Source organism: Sylvia atricapilla, chromosome 23 (genome assembly GCF_009819655.1).
Source record: "Sylvia atricapilla isolate bSylAtr1 chromosome 23, bSylAtr1.pri, whole genome shotgun sequence".
NCBI classification, from domain to species: domain Eukaryota; kingdom Metazoa; phylum Chordata; class Aves; order Passeriformes; family Sylviidae; genus Sylvia; species Sylvia atricapilla.
Window position 1 is genome coordinate 5,414,433 of NC_089162.1, and position 17,003 is coordinate 5,431,435.

Consider the following 17,003-nt stretch of genomic DNA (forward strand, 5'->3'; position numbering starts at 1 on the left):
TTCTCAGGCACCAGGGCATTGTTCAGCCACATTTTGCATATCTGAATGACTGCTGAGTACCAGCCCCACGCTGGGACATCCTCCCTGCTGCCGAAGTGCTTCGTAACAGCTGATTCTGCAAAACCGCACAGGTAGGCTGGGGTTTGGCTCCCAGGGAAAAAGCATTGAGACTGGTTTCACTGGAATTTCAGCCGCTCCAGAGCACAAAGGAACCTCCTGCCTGTGACATTCCCGTGTTGAATTTCTCCCTAAACTAAAGGAACCCCGTTTCAGAAACATCCTGCGTGTGTAGAATTAAGATAACTAAGAGCAGATCTCTTCCCGACACATTCAACCTGAATTCCAGGGCCTGAGCACACTTTGGGATTTGCTGGAAGCCTGAAGGTCAGGGCGATGCCAGGGAACGCTGGGAGGAGTTCTGGAGTTTGGTTGGAGAAAATGCAGAGCCAGAGAGGGGGTTTGGGGTGTTCTCTGGTGAAATTGTCTTGTGGAAAGCCCTGAATTCTGACGGATCCTGACAGATCATGATGGATTCTGACAGATTCTTGACAGATTCTGATGGATCCTGATAGATTCTTAACAGATTCTGACAGATTCTGATGGATTCTGCCAGATTCTTGGAAGATCCTGACAGATCCTGACAGCTCCTGTCACACAGATCTGCTGGGACAGAGCAAAGCCAGGATGGAAACCTGACCACGGCTACAAGAATATCTTTGTCCTTTTCCTTTTGCTCCTCTTGTTTCCCAGCAGGAGCAATGCTGCATCACACGTTTGTAGTGAAATCCTCTGCACCTCACTCTTTGGGGAGCTGTGTGGGGAGAAGGATCTCGCTGACATTATCAGTCCTGAGCTCCCTGCTCCTGGAATTTTCCCTCCCAGGCAGCACAAGGAAATCCTCCTTTAGCAGGATCTGACCAAACCAGACAAAACAGAATTGATCATTCTCAGACAGGAATATTTATTTGGGATTCACCAGATCACTTCATTTTCCTCCTAGCTGGCCAGAGCCCGAAATCAAAGCTCCAGGCAGGAGCCTGGGCTGGTTTTTCACCCTGAGAACACCTTCTGTGTACTCTGGGGCTCTGCAGAGCAGCAGCAGCACAGGCTGAGATTTGTACACAGCGAGTCTGGAGTGCAGCTGAAGGCAGATTGCTTCATAGCCCAAAGTAAATATACAGACTCATATTAAAAGAATCTATATGTGCTTATCATCCTGCCCTCAACTGTGCTTTAACTGAGCACAGAAAAGCTGTGGGCAACGTTAAATAACTCAGGATTAAACCGGTTTTGAGGTCTTTACATCGATACTTTAAAAATACCGAGCCAGGCAGATAAAGTCTTATTGTAATAAACATTTAAAATGAGGAAGTTGAAGCGAAGGGGGCATGTTTTCCTCAGATAAAACTGTTTTGGTGGCTGATAATCATCCATTTCCATGTTTTCCACTCGGTTTCTAGATTAACTTTTGATGTGTTTAACAAAGAATCTCTCTCCGAAAAGTGACTTCAGTTGTGCATTGGGATGGAAAGGGCCACATCACCCCACACCAAGCAGAATGAAAACGTGAGTTTTTCCTCATTTAATGCGTTTTATAAATGCAGTTTAGTTAAAGACCATTTATTTATGAGGTGCAAAGGAAGAACCAAAAGCAGAGAGAGAAAGATCAAACCCATCATGTTTGCCTCTTCCTCTGAAAACTCTCTAATTCACGATTCACGTTTATAAATATGGACATGAATTATTATAAACCATAAACTTTAGGTCTATAAATAAATCTGGAGGCTCAGAATTGTTGCAGACCCTCCATCCTTCCCTGTTTTATCATGGTAAATCCTTTCTCCATCCCCAATCCCTCCTGCCCCTGCTTCTCCTCAGCACAGCAGTGCAGACGAGCAGGGCCAAGTGATGGAGAGAAAGCAGATTTTTGGTGATCTTGCAGCTAAACCATCTGCAAAAACCCCCGTGTTTATACTCTAAGCTGATGCTGCTCTCAGGGGGAACTAAAACCAAGAGCTGTCCCTGGTTTGGCCCTGCGAGAATTTGGAGTGACAAATAGAAATATCCCAATCTGAACCTGAGCTTCAGATTCACTCCCTCATCCCTTGGATGCTGTCCCAGCTCGGGGCAATCAGTGATCTTCTGCAGAAAGTGGATTAACGCTGTTGACAGAAGTGTTGAGTGTTGGGTTTTGTTGTTGTTGTGGGGCGTGGGGGTTTGTCTCCCTTTGTTTTTAAACAGGTCAATATTAGCACTTCAATCCTGCCACCCAGCACGAGAGGCAGGAGTATTTAAGGAGCAGGTTGATATTTCAGAGAGCTTTGTGGTCTGCAAACACAAAACGTTTACCTTTGAGAACACAACCCCTAAATTAAGAAGTGGATCTTTGGAGGAGTTTAGAGGACAACCATGCTTAGAAAAGGTTCTCATGCTCCTTTCCTCGTCAACCAGGAGAGAGAATGGAGGAAATGAAAAGCTGAGCCTCATTTGAGGCGACAAAATCTGACATAAGACCGGGAAAGATTTGTTATTTCAGATCACGAGTTCGTACAATCTGTGTCTTTACTTTGTAGCCTGATATTGAAGGTGAAAACGCTGCAGGAAACCACCCAGAGGCAGAGCTCAGAGAGCCTGGGTGATGGAAATCCCATCCTCTGATTTAGGGCCATCCCTGTGTGCCCTGGTGGGTTCCCTGAGCACAGCCCAAATCCCACCACCCCCAGCTCTCCTGGTGGGACTCAGAGCGGGACTGAACCAGGCTCCTCGTTCTGGAATCGATGAGGTGGATTAAAAAAATTGCTTTGCTCAAAGCCACATCAGAAATCTGTAACAGGGCCTGGAGCAGAGGGCAAATTTTGGGGCCAGTTTGTGCACAGGGTCCTGCTGATCCTGTGCTTCCCAAGAAGTTCATCACTTTTTTTATTCAGCGCCACAATTCACAGCGAAACGAGCCACACACTCCGTTTTGTTGGGTTTTTTCTTCTTCTTCTTCTTTCGTTTTTTAATATCGATATCAGCCTCACACCTCCCACTGCGCCCTCAGAAATGAGTTCTGATTCATTCCTCAGCTTTGATAAGGAACAAATGATGCAGCCCTGGTGTGTGCTCAGCACTGGAGATGATGTCCTTGGGCACAATAAACCACCAGAGCCTTCTCAGGCAGCCAGGACCTGATCCTGGCACATCCCACGTCTCCCCCAGGGTTATTCCATGGATCTTTGAAATAAATAATAATAATAATAATCATTCCTTAAATATTCAATATAATCATCCCGCAATAAATTAGCCCTTACATCAGGAACAAAGGAAAGTGGGGAACCCTTCAAAACTCTGCCCCAGAGAAGATATTTCTGAACATCCTCAAGAAAACTCTGAGTTCTGGAAGAAAGACTTCTGGAGCAAAAACTTCTGGAGCAAAAACTTCTGGAGTAAAGAAAAAATGAAATAAAAAAAACAAAAACAATTTAACTGTATTTGTCTGCATTTAGAGTGGTGTGAATTTCCCATAAACAAGTATTTGTGGGGTTCTTAGCACACCCCAAATACTAGAAGAGCTTTTTCCAGGAGTTTTTTTATCCTTAGGAGATGATCTGACCGATTCCTGAGCTCCAAGATGTGACCAGTTCACCCCCTCCCAAAAAAACCCCAGACACGGAATCACCCCAGCACGTCTTGAAGCTTTAAAAATATACAAAAATTGAAGATATATCAACATTTATATAGTGTTTATAGTGATCACTCCCCTCCTGCTGCCCACACAGACCACGCCATGGATTTCTCTCCTGAGAGGCTCCTGAAGCACCTGGGCTGAAAGGAGAAAGGGGCAGCATCTCTGTGAGTTCCCCCACCTACAGCAGCCTCACCCCGGTGCTCTGCTGGCTCCCAGAGCCCGGGGCTCAGCCAACAAACACCCATCCAAAATTAATCTGTCGGGGAATTACGCCCGGAGCAGCCGCCCCCAAAACAAACAGAAATCAAACGCGAGTCAAAAACGATTCACGGGGAGAAAAGAGGATTAAAGGTATCACTGAAGGCACGGAAATGGCTCTGGGAGCTGCCAGGGGAGCCTGGAGTTGATGCAAAGTTTTATCTTTGATATTTTTCAGGTTCTGTGGTGCCCAGGGGTGAGCTCTGAGCTCACAGTCAGTGTAACTCAGCTCTGCACACAGCAGGGACACAAAACAAATCCTTCTCCTGCTGCACACCAAGGACAACTTTCAGCCCCAAAGCACAAACAAGGGTGGGCTGGAGGGAGGGACAAGGATGGGACCTCACAGCCTGGAGCTGAAATGGGACAATTCAACCCCAACATGCAAATGGACCAAAACTTATAAAAGTGTGAGACCTCGTGACTGTTTGTCCATTTTGTGGCCATTTTGGGTCCATTTTGTGGCCATTTTGTGACCATTTTGTGACCATTTTGGGTCCATTTTGTGGCAAATTTGGGTCCATTTTGTGGCCATTTTGTGACCATTTTGTGACCATTTTGGGTCCGTTTTGTGGCAAATTTGGGTCCATTTTGTGGCCGTTTTGTGACCATTTTGGGTCCATTTTGTTACCATTTTGGGGCCATTTTGTGGCCATTTTGTGACCATTTTGTGACCATTTTGGGTTTGTTTTTGTGACCATTTTGGGTCCACACTGGTTGTGGCCTGGTCAAGCTGCTGTCCTGCCCAGGGAATATCTTGAAGGCCTTTCAATAAATATCTACTTTATGTTCTAGCTCTATCTCTGTTTTGGGTCAGCCCTCCCAAGACATCAGGGTCACACCCTGGGAAATAAACCGTAACTTGGGGTTACACCAGCTGGGAAATAAATCATCACAATGTTCCACTCTCCCTCTGGAGAACTTTTCCTGTTCTGCACAGGAATTATTTTGCCCAAATAAACCCTTGCTCTCTCTTTGTCTGCCAAAGCAGGGCAGGTTTTTAAGGAGTGCTCAACAGCCCCTCTGTCCTCAGAGGAGCAGAGCTGGGGAGAGGGAAGGTGTGTAAACACCAGCTCAGAGCTGCTTCTCGTGCCCTACATTCACCGTTCGCAGAAGAGGCTTTCACTGCAAATTCCTGTTAGTGCTGACACCACTCTGGGTTCTGAGAAGGGCGCTTTGGGCTGGATACACACCGAGGCAGGTCCTAGGAAAGTGTTTTAGAGCTCCTGCAGAGGAAAAAAAACCCACCTCAAAGCGTTTTAGAAAAGCCACACTCAGCCCTCAATCACCCCAAGCCCAACTCAGGGGCTCCAACAGCTCCAACAGCTCCTTCTACCCTCAGATATCGACCCAGGCTGGCCAAAACCCAACACCCAACATTTCTTCAAGCCCAGGCTGCTCGATATTCTCCTATCAGGCCACAAAATCAGGCCGCTTCCACCTGATTCATTTAACACACAAACCTCGACTCCGCCGCCGAGGCGAAAGTTCAAACCCGAAGTGAGTCACAAGGAAAGTCCAGTCCCCTCGGTGTGCTCCCTTCTGGAAAACAACCCTGCCCTGGGCACTCTCCGAGCACCTTTACCCCCAGAGTTTCGAGGAGGAAGGGGGCAGCTTTTGGCAGCATCTTCCTGCTGCCTTCCCCCGAATCTCTGCGGAGGAGTGGAGAACAAAAGTGAGCTCAGAGTGTACACAACAGCAGAGCTTCATTTACTTTGCTGTGCTCTCCTCCAAACCTCCAGGAAAGGGCCCTGAGGGTGCAGCAGCTGCTGGAAACTCGGGACGTTTACTTTTCCCAGGACACCAGGAGCGCCAGGGCTTGGACAGCTCTGCCTCTGCAGGGCTAACCCCCAACTCAGCTCATCTCCGCTCTCACATTAGGGAAAAAAACTCCTTCAGGAAGTTGGGAGAGGGGAAATAGGAAAAGTTTTTTGTTTTGCTCACTCCATGTGTGTTCCCTCCTATTTTATTTTTTTTTTTTTTTTCTGCTGTTGATGTAGCAATATTTGACCAAACCGGCGAATTTTTGGCATCCAAAAGAAGCTGCAGTACTTTCACTTGTTTCTCTGCCCTGGAATAGTCGGAGGGAGAAGGGTGGATGGCATCAGGGAAAGGGACATTTTTGGGTTTCAAACAGCTCCTGCTCTGAGGAGAAAGTGGCCGAAGCCTTTGGAGGGTTGGTGAAATGTGACGTGCAGAGATTTCAGCTCAGAGCCCTCGGAGCCAGAGGGCTTTATCAGCATTTAAACCAGATTTTCTGACACCAACAATCCCTGTTCCACCCACCCCAGAGCCCGGAGCATCACCCGTGTCCCCAGTGACAGCCACCTCCTGGCCGCTGTCACTGTCCCCAAACCCCAGCACGAGCAAATAAAGCACAAAAAACCCACCCGTAATTTATCTAAACCCAAAAAGTTTCGCAGTCAGGGTTTATATATATATATTTATAAATGTATTTTATGTATTTATAATTTTTTAATTTATAGGTATGTATGTATTATATGTAATTGTATTTTAATATTTTTTATATATATATATATATATATATATATTTTAACAGATTCGTTGGGGGAAGCTGCCACCTGCTGGTCCCCGACCTGCTGCTGCTGCCGATTAAATCGTAAAATCAGGGGAAATGCTCGAAAAATAAATCAGAAACCACCTCCTTTCCCCTCATTCCATCCAGTAAATCGTGATTTTAATAAAGGAAAGTGAAGCAAGAGGGAAATGTGATGTAAGAGCGGTGTCCTGGAGTAAACAGAGAATTCTGCTCTCATTTTTGTTCAGGGCTCGCAGGAAGATTTATGACACTTTTTTATATAAAATACCCCCCATGAAGCAGAAATTCTCTTTGCAGCCATGAATTTTCTGTTCGCCACTTCTGCCTGCAGACTTTGCCTTTAACCCAAATAAATAATATATATATATATATATATTAAAAATATTAAAAATTAATACATATATATATATTAAAAATGTAGCAGATGTTTAAAAGTTTCATCATCACAGCAGTAACACCAGCAGCAACGAATGTATTTCGAGAGAAAAAAAATGTTTAAACCAGACATTATCATTTAAAATAAGAGTATTTTTTGTATTACATATGCACAAAAATTATAAAAATAAAGAGAAAAAAAAAAAAAAGAGCTTTTCCTCTGGAGGACTCATCTGTGAAAATTCTCCACTCTCAGTGTCTGAAGCTCTCCCTGGGTGACTTTTAATTGTGTTTAATCGAGGTAGAGAAACCAGCTAGGACTGAACTTGGCGATTTTCTGCTGCAAGAACCAATGAAGGCATTTAATTTTCCATTTAATTCTCCCCTTTGTTCACCTGTCAACAGCTCTGCACACTCTGCAGTTATTTATTTTCCACACAATTTCACCTCTGAAGGTGCTTTGAGCCAGGGAAAGGCTAATGAGGGAAGTTTTCCCTGCCAGGGAGTCTGGCCTCAGGAATCCTCACCTGCAACGTGACCTGGGGCTGCCAGAATTCATTCAGCCCCTGCAGCCCTTTGGGGTGATCCAAAATCTTCAGAAAAATCAGATTAAATTAAATGATGACACTCGGTGTGAAGGATAGAAACCTCGAGGGTTGTGGTTATTGCAGTTAAATGCTCAGTTTTCACTCTCAGGGGGATTTTTTTTTGTTGGAATACACAAGTTCTGCAGTGGGGATTTCTCCTCACACAAAATGCTGAATAAGTAAAAAAAAAAAAAAAAAGCAAGACTGGAATAAACCTGGTTAAATTATTTCCTTTTTTTTTTTTTTTTTTCTTCCCACTAGAAAATACCACTTCTAGCAAAAAAAACCCCATAAATTGTAAAAACCTTCTCCTGCCTTTCCATGTTCTACAACACATCAGATTTACAGAGGTACCAGAAAAAGAGGGGAAATCACAAAGCACGTGAGCAAAATTGGAAATAAACTCTGCAGGCATTAAAAAAATGAGGGATTTCCCCTTTTTAATTCCATGCCCTGATGCTACTAAAAAGTACCAACATCCAATTAAAATCCCAGATATCCACTGGAATCTCTTTGGATGATGCTGTGGCCTCTGTCCACTCTCACACCGTCACTGCTTCTAACTGCAAATGTCACATTTTGGGAGACCTAAACCCAAATATTATCATTATTAAAACATTATTATTTGTAGTTGTTTTATGAAACCTTTTCCTTTTCCGATTAGACAAGGTCAGGTGACTTTAAAAAAAAGGATTTTAAGTTGTTTTTCTCTTTACAGAAGGGCAGAATTTTCCTGTGGGGTCAGAATTAAAACAGCATTAAAATAATTTTTTTCTCTCCCAATTGCAGGCACCGAGTTCAAGTGCATCACAAGTGGAGCCAGGCTGTGGGCAGGTGAATAAATTCAGGAAGAAATCAGGGGTTTCTTGGGGAGGGAAGAACTTGCCAAGTATGGGAAACACTTGGCTGTAGAACCCAAATTTTCCATGCTCTGGGATAAAACAGCACCTCGTGCTCACCTGCAGAGAGGAGGGAGCAGGAAAAAAACCAGAACAGAGCAGCTTTTCCTCACATCCAGCCATGGAAAAAAGGGGGAAAAAAATCCCTAAATCCCAACAGGCAGCAAAAGAAACTGTTTTCAGCAAGAATTAATTTATCTACAACCATCAGAAGGCACGAGAGGTCGGGGCACGGATATATCTGCCTTCTGCCCAGGGCTCTCCAAAATTTGCATGGAGTTTTCTGCGCTGATAACATCAGAGGAAATAAAAAAAAAAACCAACGAAAACAAAAAGCCAACCCCAAACCAAACCAAATCAGGGCGTGCTGTTTGTGCCAGCGAGGTGAAGGTGGATTTTCCCAGCTGAACCTCTCGATATTGTCACAAAATATCGTGACTCATTTATTCTGCCCTTTCCTTTGGCTTTGCAACTCATAAATGAAACGTCACCAGTGAAAGCACGAATGAGCTGAGGTGATGAATGTTTTCATTCAAGGGAAAAAAATGTTGTTTTTTGGTTTCCCTTCCAATCTTTGTCAACACTCTGATGGATTTTTTTCTCGGCGGCCGCGGCGAACGGAACATTTTCAGCCTTTTTTGGCTGAGGAAGGAAAGAGCCAAAAGCACAGTAAGAAATCTCATCCTGCCATTCGTTAAACCACTGAACACTCAGAAAATGAATGAGCTTCTTAACTTTTATTTCTTTTTCTGTATGGAAAAATATAATAATAATAATAATAATAATAATAATAATAATCCCAGCTGGAATAAACGGAATAAAAGCCAATCAAACCCAAATTCACAGAGCATCATCCAGGTCAGGGTTCAGGGGTGAAAGGTCCCGGCTGTTCCCAGTGGGTTTTGTAATATTTTTAATATTTTTTTAATATAAAATAGTTTGTAATATTTTCAAAATTCTGCCATAGGTTTTAACACCTCTCTGAAAATCTCAGGGCTTCTGAAGCAAAAAATCTGCTTTTTTTGGGAAAAATCAGTCCCTTAGGAGAAATCAGAAAACGGTACCACTGAAATTATTTATTTACTCATGTGACAACAACATCCAATAAAACACCTGAAGTTTAAAAACCAGTTTGCTCCCATGACAGAGATGATTCCTTTCCACAGAGATTTCAATCAGAGGTATTTGGTTTTGTGCATTTTAACCCAACAAATTCCATTTTGAAGCCTGAAGAGCCAGTGCTGCTGCTTTCCCCTGTGTGTGGTTATAGGAACTGAGGGGCTGAAGGCACCAAATCTTATTTTGCATTTCCGTGAAGCATCCTTAAACGTGGGATGGGATGAAAACCTGCCCTAAATCAGACCTCAACCAGAGATATTTTTATTTTATTGCTGCCTGAACCAGGGCAGGTTTTCAGTTCCTATCAGCACACACAGGGGGGAGTTTTTTTTTAGAAAAAACTAAATATCTTTGATTGAAATCTCTGTGGAAAGGAATCATCTCTGTCAGGGGAGCAAACTGATTTTAAAACTTCAAGTGTTTTATTGGGAGTTGTTTTTATGTGAGTAAATAATTTCAGTGGCACTGTTTTCGGATATCTTCTAAAGGGATGATCTTCCCAAAAAGCAGATTTTTTGCTTCACAAGCCCTGAAGTTTCGGTGTGAGCTGAGCCCTCCAGAGATGCCTGGCTGTGGTTTGAGCCCTTTGGCTGCAGCCACACAAGGATTTGAGGCAGATGCCACCTCTCCACCCGTAGCACAAAGCTCCTCCTTGGTGGGCAACCAGCTCATTAAAATTAACTCCAAACCCTTCCTGGTTCAAATTAACTCCAAAACCTTCCTCATTAAAATCAGCTCCTCCCTGGTCCCCACCCTCTGTACCCAGAAAAGATTTCTGGTCGATGTCCAGCCTTTGCTGCTTTCGGAGAAAACCTCCAAGAATTCTCTAAGATTTTGGAAAAGACAGAGCCAAGCATGGCTGGACCCTGGAATCCGTTCAGGAAGAAGTTAATTTATTAATTAAACTTCATTTCAAAGCTTTACCATCCTCCTACCTGGAGGAGCATCAGCTGGAGGAGACTTTGGCTCTTCCCTGTATTTTCTGAAATAGAACAGCGAATTAAACCTCCAACAATGTTAACACAGCTCCCAGGAGCACAGGAAATAATCCAATTTTAGAGCTTTTGCACAAGGATTTCCCTTGTCCCCAGAAGAGAAGCCTGCAGGTGATTAACTCAGCCTAACGAGGCTCAGCCAGGCAGGGCACAACGTGGTTTATGGGGATTTTTTTTTTTTCTGCCTGGGCCCTGTTTTATGGGGACCATTCCTTTTTTTCTGACCCTTTGGATGTGGCTCCAGGCAGGAGCAGCTCCTGGCTCACCCTAAAACCCAGCAGGAAAAGTGGGATTTGTCCTGCAGGAAAAGTGGGATTTGCTCAATCCCTCCAGAGCAAATTAACAACTCACTGAGAGAAGCGGGGGAAAAACTGAAATATCTCTGTGCTGCTTCATTGCCAGGTCTGAGGTGCCAACATTTTTCTTTTTATTTATTTTTTTTTCTCTCTCTCCCTTTCCAACTGTTCTGGTTTATTTTCAAATTTTTGACATTTAGCGTTTATCTTCAAGAAGCGGCACCTGCAATTGAGTGGGTGAGAGTATTTCTGTAATTAATAAAAAAAATAATAATAATAAAAAAAAGAGGCAAATCCAGGGACTTCAGCTGCAGGGAAGGACTTGCAAACACGAGCTCGAGAGTGTTTGAGATTTAAGAACAGACTGGAAATATGAAATGCACTGAGGTTTATTTAATCCTGCTAATCTCAAAGGCTGTCAGGGGATGGGGTTTGATGCCACAGGAGCAGCAGCCACCAAATAAAACACAAAAAGTCCCACTCCAATAAGAGGAAGAATTTCTTCCCATGGGAGGTGGCAGAGCTCTGAAGAGTTGTATCCTTTGAAGGGCGTTTAATAAATCCCCATTTTAGTCCTTTAACTGTGCCCAGCCTCTGCTCTAGGGAGCCCCTCAAAGCATCCCCAGGAACGCAAAAACTCCCCAAACTCTGCCCCGTGGCTGCAGGTGAGGGGTCAGGGCTGGAACGGAGCACTTTGATGCTATCAGGGACGTTTTTTTGGCATTTTTGTTGTTGAGCAACACTCCAGCAGCATCCCCAGCTCTGGCCAAGCCCTGGGGAAAGCAAAGGCAGCTCCCAGCCCTGCAGCACCCCGGGGTGAGGATTCCTGCCTGTCCCAAACCCAGGAGCACAGGGAGCTGGGGATGGAGCTCACTGTCACTGAGGGGTTACTGCAGTGCCTCAGTGTCGCTGTAGGGCACCAAAGAAAGACTCCAAATATTTCAGCAGGCAGAGAGCACAGAAAAAAGGCTTTTATTGTCTGATTTTACTGCCTTTTATAAGGTGTTCCCACAGACTGACCATGGTTGGGGTGAATAGGAACAACACATCTCTGATCCCTTTGGTTAAACCAGAGAAACAGCAAAACCCCACCTGGAGAAAGGCTGTTTGGAGAGAGGAGAGTTGTTGGCCAGGATTGTTTTGAGAAGGAATTTTCTTGAGAGATTTTTTCCTTGGGAAAAAGTCAGCAGCTGCCAGCAGGATCAAATCCCTCAGAGCCAGAAATATCAGGCCCAGATCTCTAAAACTCAAGTTTGAGCAGCACAACCTTGGCCTCCAGCTTTCCACACCAACCTCTGCTCAGATGCTGGACTGGATGATCTTGGGGGTCTTTCCCAGCCCTGATGGTGCTGATCCAACAGAGATCCACCAAATTCCTCTCTGCCCGCACTGGTTGCTCCCAGCTCACTGAGGACTCAGGTTGCTTTTTTTCTTTTCAAGGCAGAAAAGAAATTTTTCCACCCAGAAAAGGGAATAAACCTCGTTTTCCAATGTCACTCTTTAAAATTCAGTCCTGCAAGAAACGAGATGGTCAGAGCTGAGAATCCCTGAAAATGGAACTTCCCTGCACTGGGAAGCCACAGGGAAACTGCTCTGAAATCCTAAAATCGGGGCAGGTTTGGGTCATGACCGATGGAGCAGCTTCCTCAGTGAGTTCTGCTGACCCGAATCATTCCCTTCCTCTTCATGGAGAGGAAATGCCAATGAAAACGTGGTTCCATGTGGCAGCAGTTTCTCTCTACAGATGATTTACATGAATGCAGAGTCATGAGAAGCTGTCACCCCCTCAGGTGACATCTGCCAGCACCGGGACAGGGAGCAAAGGACACCAGGTGTAGGTTTTTAAAATTATTTCTACAGCAAAAGCAGGGGATTTAAGGGAAAACAAATTAAATAACCACCCAAAACCAAAATATTTGAGAGTTCTTCTCGCTTCTTCCCCTTCTCAGGGTTTGAGATCAGGGCTTGTGAATTACCCAGAGGTTGAAGAGCACCCACAGACCTGAAATTTTCCTCCAGAAAATCCCATTCAGCACAAAATTTAGAGCATCCAGCACTCGCTGGAGCTCATGTTGAATACTGAGAAAAAAACCCTTTAGGTTTTGGTGGTTCTTAGGCATAAATCCCACATAAAACTTGACCTGTAATTCCTGGACCAGGCCAAAATTAGGGTGGGAAAGGATGGGAAGGGACCCAATCCTGATATTCCCGGGGGTCAGTGCTCTCCAGCTGGGCAAGTCCCTTCTCCCTTTGCACAGGTGGGGAACTTGTCCCAGCTATTTGTTATTCCTGTGATTTTTATTTTTTTTTTGGGTCCTGGAATCATAGGAATGATAACAAAGAACCTGCATATTTAATCTGGCAATTGGCATTTCTCTCGCTGGGTAAATATTTAATTCTTTCCTTTTTTTTTTTTTTTTTTTAATCTTAGCCAAGATCCTCCTTGTGTGAGCCGTGTTTTCCATCAGCCTCTTAACCCTGGATAAAGAGGAGCAAATTCCAAGCAGCACCTGCATTTTTGCATTTTTCTCATTTCCCTACCCAAACTCACCCTTCAGCCAGTTGCACATCCCAGAGAATTGCATCACCAGCTAAATGATAAATGGCATTTTTTGGGGGGACAAGGTGCTGCTTCCTGCAGGAATTCAGCACTCCCTGTATTCCATTAGCAAAGCCCTGCTGGAATCAGTGATTCCTTAATTTTAACTGCTCAGCCTGTGGTTTGAAGTGAGAGTTATGAACCTTTTTTTTTATGAGAATTAAACTTGTTTCTGTATTTCCAGCATGGCCCTAAAAATCTCGTGTTTTGGAGGAGTGTGTTCCCATTTTTCTGTGCCTCAGGTCAAGGGATTTTGCCAAAAAAAAAAAAAAAAAAAAAAAAAAAAAAAAAAAGTAAAATCTCTGAAGTTAAAGATTTAAAATTTTTAGTGGCATTTAGGAATTTTAGGGACAGCAGCTCCAGGTGGAATGAATTTCTGCTTCAATCCAGAAGGAATTTCTTGCTGAATTTCCCCGATGAGGAAGGATGAGATGCAGCTTTGTAGCCATGGAGAAATTAGGTCAGACTCCAGGAGACACAAAGTGATTTATGCTAATGAAATATTAACTCCCAGCAAGGCGGGGGGATGATGGTGGTGCTTTCATGGGAACTGAGAGCTCGAGAAGAAGAATAAAAATTAACAAAAAAAATAAAATAAAATAAAAAAAAAAATAAAAAGGCAAACACGTGGCAAGAAACCAACCCAAACAATGCCCAGGTTGGACTGGTTTGAGCAGAGAGGTTTTGATCCTCAAAAGCTGCCAGAGCAATCGTTTATTTGTTCACGGTTCAAGCAAATGAAAACCAGAATAATCCCAAGGGAAAATCTCTCCTGCAGCAAACCAACACATTTCTGTAAAATGTATCTATTTAATGACACCCATCTGGCTTCGGTGAGACGTTTCTCCTCAAATTTTTTGTGCCTCAAGGAAACAGAGCTTTTAAAATTCTGTCAGCACCGAGGTGGGCACACACAGCCCTCGGGGATTCGCTGATGCCCCCACAGAGGAATTTAATGCCTCTGAACACAATTCTCAGCCTTGCAGATTAACAGGATGTACTTCCTTATTTTGAGGTAAATACCAGCTGTCACAATTACCAAAGGAAAGCAAAAAGGCAATAAAATACACACAACATTTAACAAAGAGAGCAGCTCAACGAGCTCAGGGGTTTTACAGGGTTGTTTTGCAGGGTTCTGCTCTGGTTCAGAGTTATGATGCAGAGGGCAGCAAAGATCAAATTTCAGAACTGAGAGTTAATTTGGGGTATCATTTATTTGAATATTGACCATAAGAGCAGGATTTTTTTTTTTTTTTTTTTTTTTTTTTTTTTTTTTTTTTTGCATCCTCTCAGACCAGCCAGAATCCCATTACATTCCGTGTCTCCAGAAAAAAAATTTTGGGGTTTTTTCTTGAAATCAAACTTATTTGCCCACTCCAAGCGACTGCTTGAGGTAGAGGATAAAGAATAACAATATTTTCACTCCTTTTTCAGGCAAAATGTGATAATTCTCCAAGGCATAACCTTTCCATCCCTGCAAGGAGCAGATTTGGGGAACCTTCCCTTCTTTTTCTCCACCTGCAGCACCAATCTACAAATCCTTTCTTCTCCGTGGCTTTTTTCTGTCCCCACGTCCGAGCACACAGGGAATAAACAGCATTTCTCTGCCTCACTAGAACAATTCCTCCCCGTTTCTCTGCAGCCCTGGCAGGGCTGAGCGAAGTGACCTCAGTGGGAGTCGTTTCCCTGATGCTGGAGGAATTTGGATGGAGGCCACTGGCGCTGAAATCCAATCCCGCTGTATGGGAAAAGGGCTGGGAAACCTGACCCCGGATTACACCCCATTGTTGTTTGCCACTTCCAGAGGACTCAAAAATGGATTTAGGGCTTTTATTTTCTTCTCCCCACTCGTGTACGGCTTTAATTATTAACCCCAAATAAGCAAATTTCCCCTCACTGCTCAGTGAGTGCAGGGCAGTTGCAGTTTGGCCCGTTTTAATTCTGGTTTTATTCAGCTGCCCTGGCTGGATAACAGGCTCCAGGTTCCCTGATTTAATTCCTGGGTTTAGGAACTCTCCTCACCTGGATTTTTACTTTGGGGTCGGAGGTTTGCTGAGGGTTTGGCCATAGAAAAATAAAGTTCCTGGCAAAGGCCATCAAGGATTGTTACAAGTGGCTCAAATCCCCTTCAAAAAGGAATTCAGCACCGAGGGACTGAATTGTATTTTAAAATATAAAATTGGAATGTAACTGGGAATAATAGAAATATTTCTATTTCTTCTATAGAATAAATGTGTTATGTTATATTATATATGTTATATATTATATATGTATGATACATAATACATAATATATAATATATAATATATGTTATATCATTCTATATAAAGGGAATAAAACTGTGAATAATAGAAATATTTCCATTTCTTCTATAGAATCAATATATTATATTATATATAATATATCTATATTATATTATATACCTGGGGTTTATATATATATATATACACAATATCATATAAATATGTTATATTATTCTATATTACAGGAATAAAACTGTGAATAATAGAAACATTTCCCCCACAACCCACTGTGGAAATCCTGCTTTAATCCAGGCGCCTTGGAGCTTCTATATAATATAAATAATTTGCATTTCTGTGTTTTCTCCCCTCTCTGGGCAGGGACAATTCAGTGGAATTATCCAGTGGAGAATCACCAAATTTTTGGCTCCTGCCAATCCTGGGTCCCTGGGTCAGGTGCTCAGATTTTTCTCACATCTCCCAAAGGTGCTGCACTGAGCAATTCCTGGGAATATTCCAGGAATAAAAAAGGTGCTGGGCCCCAGCTCAGACTGCACAAGCTCATGGTTAACGTCAGGCCAGCCTCAAAATTCCTGATTTAAGTGTTTCCCTGAATCCCTGCCAGAGATAAAACCCAGCAGGGAGGAACCTTCTGTCCTCCAGCCCTGAGGCTGGGCAGAAAATGAGAAAAAAATCAGATTAATGACCAGCATTCAACCACCTCAACCCAGGCAGGACACCAATGAAAGGAGAGAACTTGCAAAAAAAAAATTAAAAAAAAATTGAAATATCAGAGGTTTGGGGCCCAAATTCCCCATTTTATCCATTTTAAATCTCACTGGAGCAAGGAGAGCTCTTTGAGCTGCTGAAGAGAAGAGCAGACCCTGAGCTGGAGTCTGTCAGGGGCAGGAATTCGGAGGTGAGCGAGACATTTCTTGTGCAAGAGCTGGAGCAACTCCTGTTTGCCCTGGCCACCAGCCACCTCATTGTGCTCCAGTAACAAAGCAGAGAAATGATCCCTAAAAAACACCCAACTGTCAGCGCAGAAATTCAAGCAGCCACACTCCAAAAAAAAAAAAAAAAAAAAAAGGTGTTTTTGTGACTCTGGCTCCCAAAATATTAACCCTGAGCACCCTGAAGCTGAGTTTATCATCTGCTGAACCAGGAAGGGCTTGGCTGAGACCTGGTTCCAGTATGGAGAGATTGGAATTAAAGATTGGAATTAAAGATTGAAATTAAAGATTGAAATGAAATCCAGGGACACAAAAAGGGGACATTTCCTGTGCTCTGATGTGTTCCCAGCTCTCTCATTCAAATCCCACCTTCTGTGAGTGCTTTTTTAATTTTAGTTTTTTAAAATCTGTGAATGATTTTGTGAGATCACAAATCCCCTGAGAATCACCCG